Below are 5,999 nucleotides of genomic sequence, written 5' to 3'. Positions count from 1 at the left end.
GGAAAAGTGCCTCCTTTTAAAATGTATTCTCAAATTGGTTTTCTTGGACAGGGCTTCCCAGTGCATGTGTGAACATTAAACATCAGTGGCAGGCCGGCTCTGATCCACTGGCACCGCTTGTCACTCCCAGTACTGGCAGGCCTGAGCGTCCCAATCAAGACGCGGTTCTTTTGGACCACTCTCCTGTGTGCGGTTAACCCAACGTTCCCTGGGCAACGCTCTTCTTAGCAGACAAACTGCCAATCTCCCATGCCATTGTATAAGCTTTCCAATGCTCTGACGCAGACATGAACGCTAAATATGCAGTTCTGCTCTGACTTTCTCCATCATACATCCCTGCACCGTCATTCATGCGCTCTTAAACACAGGCTTGGTTTGTTCGCTGACTAATTGCATTAAGCAAATAAGTTTGGGTGAAGATTTCTAAGAGTATGTAATTACATATGAGCCCAACCGAAATGTAGTCAGTTAAACGAGGTAGCCAAAACAATAACCCTTCAAGACAGCCATGATATATAAATCAACAAACAACTTGGAAAAATTGTTTCCCAAAACGGAACATTCGGTCATTATTTACTTCATGCAACTCCGAATCCATATTTCTTTCCAACCTGCATGGAAAACACACAAATTATTACTTGAATTATTTAAAAAAATTAAAAATAGAAAGGTTCGGAATGACATGAGGGTGAATAAATTATACATTTTCAGTCACACTTTATTTTAAGGTCCAATTCTCGCAATTAAAAAACTATTAACTGCAACTTTTGCCTCAATAAGCATGCACAATATGTGCTTTATAAGTACTAATAAACAGCCAATACATTACTAATAGGCATGCTAATAAGCAACTAGTTAATAGTGAGAATTGGTCCCTATACTAAAGCATTACCGAACTTTCAATTTTGGGTGAACTGTCCCTTTAAGGAATGCCAAAGCTACAGACTTGACTTAAAAAGAAGATGCTAATCAGTCCCACAGAGAGAGGGACAGGAAAAGAGGGAGGCAGGGAGGATATGGAGTGCCAAAACGAGAACGGATAAAGCCATACAAACCCGCAGAGCAGTCGAGGTTAAACGAGTTACAAAAACACTGCGCTGACTCTAGGTGAGTGTCTTTATTAAAGGCTGCTGAGCGTCTACAGAAAGATCCTGGCAGCCGTCCATCACAACAACATGTATTCTTGACGCTCACAGAAAAAAGACATGAGTGGGAATGCAATTACAGCAGGAATTTTTCAATCTTGCACTGGGATTCAGGATTCTGCTGTGGAGCATTATATTAAAAAATAGTGCTTGTATTTCTATGGACAAAACAAATCTGAGATACAGCAGAGGACACAGATTGAGCTGCTGCAGGAAAGTGCATGACCCAATTTGTCCTAAACATGAGAATGTTTTATATAAAGCACTTCAAACAAAAGCGTACAGTGTACAGTGGTTGTCAGGTGCTTTAATAGATGCATGTGCCGATTAATGCATTTGAGACGTGTTTTGCTCAGTGCTTAACATTTAACATTATATCCTTAAATGTAAATGTTTGAAAGTCATGTGCATAGTTCCATTTTGCATAAAGGCTCGTCCTAAAAGAAAGCTAAACTCTTGGCTTAAACAAATGGTGATATAGACTGGGAGTGCACAAAATTTGACTTTGCTGTTAAATATGAATGACGGCACCCATTCACTGCAGAGGATCCATTGGTGAGCAAATGATGGAATACAGAATTTCTCCATATCTGTTTTGATGAACAAACTCATCTACATCTTGATGGCCTGAGGGTGACGACATTTTCAGCAAATGCTAATTTTTGGGTGAACTAAAGATGCAGTAAGTATTTTTTTTTTATTGAATAGCAATTAAAATGTTGCTACTACCTAACATACATCACTGACATTGCTAATGTTTTGCTAATGCGCTTTCCCATGTAACAAAATTCTAAAAACATTGTGGGAACATTTTTTGAAATGTTTCTAAAATGTCCAGTTTTCTTGCTGTGATTATAATGTTCTTTAAACATTACAAAAACAGTTCTTACATCATTCTGCTAACTTTATTTCCGCCCAAATGTGACGCTATTTGAACGTTTATTTTTTAACATTCTAAGAACGCTTTCTTGTTGTGATTAGAAATGTTAAAAAAACGTTTCTTCGAATGTTAAAGTACAAATCATGAGGACGCTCTGAGTATGTTCTCTCCATGTTACGAGTACGTGTATCAAATATTAATAACGTTTTAAGAACATTCCATTTGCATTACTTTACGAATGCTTTGTTCTAACATGTATATAACTTTTAAAAAATAGCATTTACACTGGGCAGATGCAAATTAGCACAATGCGAATTCTCACAATATGTTAAAAAGTATTGTATGCAGTGCATAATCCACTTTATAGCATCCATTTAGCTTTTAAGTGGCCGGCAGGGACACTCCAGCGGGGCGGAAGATAGCCGACCATTCAGTGCTCTGGCTGAACCTCACATGGTGTTTTGGTTACAGCAAACGTGCCTGCCCCATGGAAACTCTCAGATGAGGAGCCACTGGGCCGAGCTCCAATCATGCCTGAACCACAGCTCCCACTTCTCACAGCAAATGAGGAGAAAACCATGCATGCAGCTGGGAACGGACAGAGGGAAATGGAGGGAGACAGCACTTGTCTTGCTGTAATATAGGGCACATAAAGCCCTTCTCCAAAGTCCGACGGTTTTCCGCTCCCCTCACTCCAGCACACCTCTAAAAGTTTCCGAAAGTGCCTACCCTCGCCGTTGTAAAGAAGTCATGTTATTTATCCGCAGGTGAGGTTATGCCAAGGATAAAGCCCTGCGGCACATGGAACACGAGGAATCGGAACAAGTTTCCATTTCTTGACTTGATCTTCACCTCAACTACTGCACATGACTAGGGGGAACTCATAAGTAAGCGCTGGCACGAATTCCACTCCGTTTTGGGCACTCATCTGAAAATATACAACGCGACGATGTTTGGCATGTCATTTCTGCCCACATATTGACATATTATGGCATGACTGAGGTTAGCCTCTAATCAGATACGAAGAGGAAGGTTTCTGATTACACCTGATAGTCTTTTCCTTCGAACGAGGGACTAATTAGCGAGCATGTGGCTTTATCGTTCCTATCCCTGGCTGTGTTTATTTCTCTGCACGGAGGCGTGACTTTGCTTCGGTTTTCAGTCTCTTCGGTCCTCTATATCTCACTGTCTTGTTTAGGAATCGGATGAAAGCGAGGTGTTTCATTTCATCACGCTCCAAGTCAGACCTAAAGCAAACAAACGGACGGCTCGTGCTTGTATAAACTGCAGCAGCCACTTTCTGTGGGGATCTGGGTAGGGTTGCACCAGTTCTTACTCGGTTGAAATGAAAACGAAAATTTGTTGAAAATTTTCTCACCCTTAAGCCATCCAAGATATAGATCAGGTGTTTCATCGTAGGAAAAGATTTGGAGAGATTTAGCATTGCGGCCTTTTCGCACCAATGGATGCTCTGCAAGTGAATGGGTGCCGTCAGAATGAGAGTCCAAACAGCTGATAAAAACATCACAATAATCCACACCACTCCAGTCCATCAGTTAACATCGTGTGAAGCCAAAAGCTGCGAGTTTGTCCATAATAACACTTCCTCCAGTGAAAAAGTCCATCTCTTGTTGTCTCTCACATCAAAATCCTACCACATACTTGTTTAGAGCTGTTTTGTATGGTGCTTGATCTGTGCAGATTTCTCTCCTGATTCAGACCTCACCACTTTTTCATTATAATGATGGATTTGTTTCTTACAAACACCTAGCATTTCAGTTCACATGATGTTAACTGATGGACTGGAGTGCTGTGGATTGCTTGTGGATTATTGTGATGTTTTTATCAACTCTCATTCTGACGGCACCCATTCACTGCAAGTAAGCAAGTGATGCAATGCTGTAACTACTCCATTCTGAAGGCACAAAGTTTAACAGCGAGCCCAGCTTCTAACATTGTGATCAACAGGAATGCATTCAGGATTCAAGCACATACCTGAAACCCTCGCAATCCAGAGACGGTACAATTTGTGCCGCTCTAACCGCAGGAAGCCATAGAAATTCCTTGGCCAACATCGAGGCCAGAGTCACCTAAGCCACCTCACCCATAATAATCATGAAAACACTCCCATTAAGCAGTACCAGACCACATTCAATCCTCCGTTTCTTACACATACTAGACAGAGCAGTGTAATATCAGAAAGCAGATAGGATCTCTGGATCTTTGCTGTGCTTTGACTCCACTCTAAACACTGGCTCAGGTTTGCATGCTTCTCACTGGACTTCCACGCCGTGTTTGTTTGGTCAGCGCAGCACCCTACATACCCGTTGCAAAACACACAGGCTCACACACACATCTTTAAGATGCTTATCGAGTTTGTGGAAGTTCAGGATGGGAGCAAACATTAGTACTTATATGCAAAAGGGGTGCTGTGAGACTTTTCATGAATTTATGAGAATGTGTGTATGTGTCAGGTAACTGACTGAATTTTGAGGCACACTCTCAGAATAAAAGATATAAAAGTTGTCACTAGGGTGGTACCTGTCTCACAATTCTAGACTTTTCGCTTGCAATTCTGAATTGTGAAACTTTGTGAGTTTATAGAACAGTTGATATGCTGCAATTCAGATCATTTTTTCTCAGAATTCTGAGTATATATCCCACAATTTTTATTTATTTATTTATTTTATTAATTTCCATCATGGAATAAAACAAATAAATAATAACTGTCTCGCATTTTTTTTATCTTACAATTCTGACTTTTGCTGTGTTTTATCTCAAAATTCAGAGTTTATATCTCACAATTCTAAGAAAAATGTCAAAATTATGATTTATAAACTCATAATGAGAAAAAAGTAAATATTGTGAAATATAAACTCAGAATTATGAGGGGAAAACAGTCTGAATTACCATTTTTTCAAGGTAAGCTTCATAAAAATGGCAAATAACACATTGAATTAAACATAAAAATTAGAAGCAGAAATACTAAACTAGTATTATTTTTTTTATTTTTTTGTAAAACATACCAATAATCTTTGTTTTATTTATTTACTGTGAAAAGCAATGAAAAAGTAAAAGCAATTTACAATGAAAGAAATACACACTATTTACAGTTGCAATTATAATATAGCAGAAAGACATTATATCAACATAAAAACATGAAAATACTCTTATTTACTAACCATCTGTGTTTAAAGATATATTAATCTTTCAATTTTGTCATCATGACAATGCAAGGCAGGTAAAGTTGCTAATCTTGAATGATGCCAAGATGGACAGCACATCCACTGGAACTGGATATTTAGACCACAGCAAAAGCAATGCTTCAAGGGATAGTTCACCCAAAAATGAAAATCTGATGTTTATCTGCTCACCCGCAGGGCATCCAATATGTAGGTGGCTTTGTTTTTCAGTAGAACACATTTGATGATTTTTAACTCCAGCTGTTGCAGTCTGTCAGTCGTATAATGCATGGCAATGGTAACAAAATCTATGAGAGTAAAAAAAACATGCACAGACAAATCCAAATTAAACCCTGCGGCTCGTGACGACACATTGATGTCCTAAGACACGAAACGATCGGTTTGTGCCAGAAACCCAAGAGTATTTATATTGTTTTTTACCTCTAATACACCACTATGTCCAAATGTCTTTGAGCGCGCACGGCAAGCGCCGGAAGTGATCTCTCGCGTATACGTCGCTCTGGCGTAGTTTACGTTAAAAAGTATGTTGATATCCAGCCGAAGAGCAATCAACCATAACTTCAGGCGAGCAGGCTCAGAAGTTGGGAATACGTGGAAAGTCACCACTCCTGAATGAGTTCGCGCGAGAGAACGTAACCTTTTAGTTTTAAGTCGGTTTGAACAATCCGGATAAGCGCAAGTAAGTACCATTTTGATTAGCCGTCGTACCTACAATGACTGTGCACTGTGTAAACAATGAGTGATGTATACACGCGAGAGATCACTTCCGGC

This window comes from Sinocyclocheilus grahami, unplaced genomic scaffold, assembly GCF_001515645.1.
Source record: "Sinocyclocheilus grahami isolate Dianchi unplaced genomic scaffold, SAMN03320097.WGS_v1.1 scaffold206.1, whole genome shotgun sequence".
NCBI classification, from domain to species: domain Eukaryota; kingdom Metazoa; phylum Chordata; class Actinopteri; order Cypriniformes; family Cyprinidae; genus Sinocyclocheilus; species Sinocyclocheilus grahami.
Note: the sequence above shows the minus strand (reverse complement) of the source record.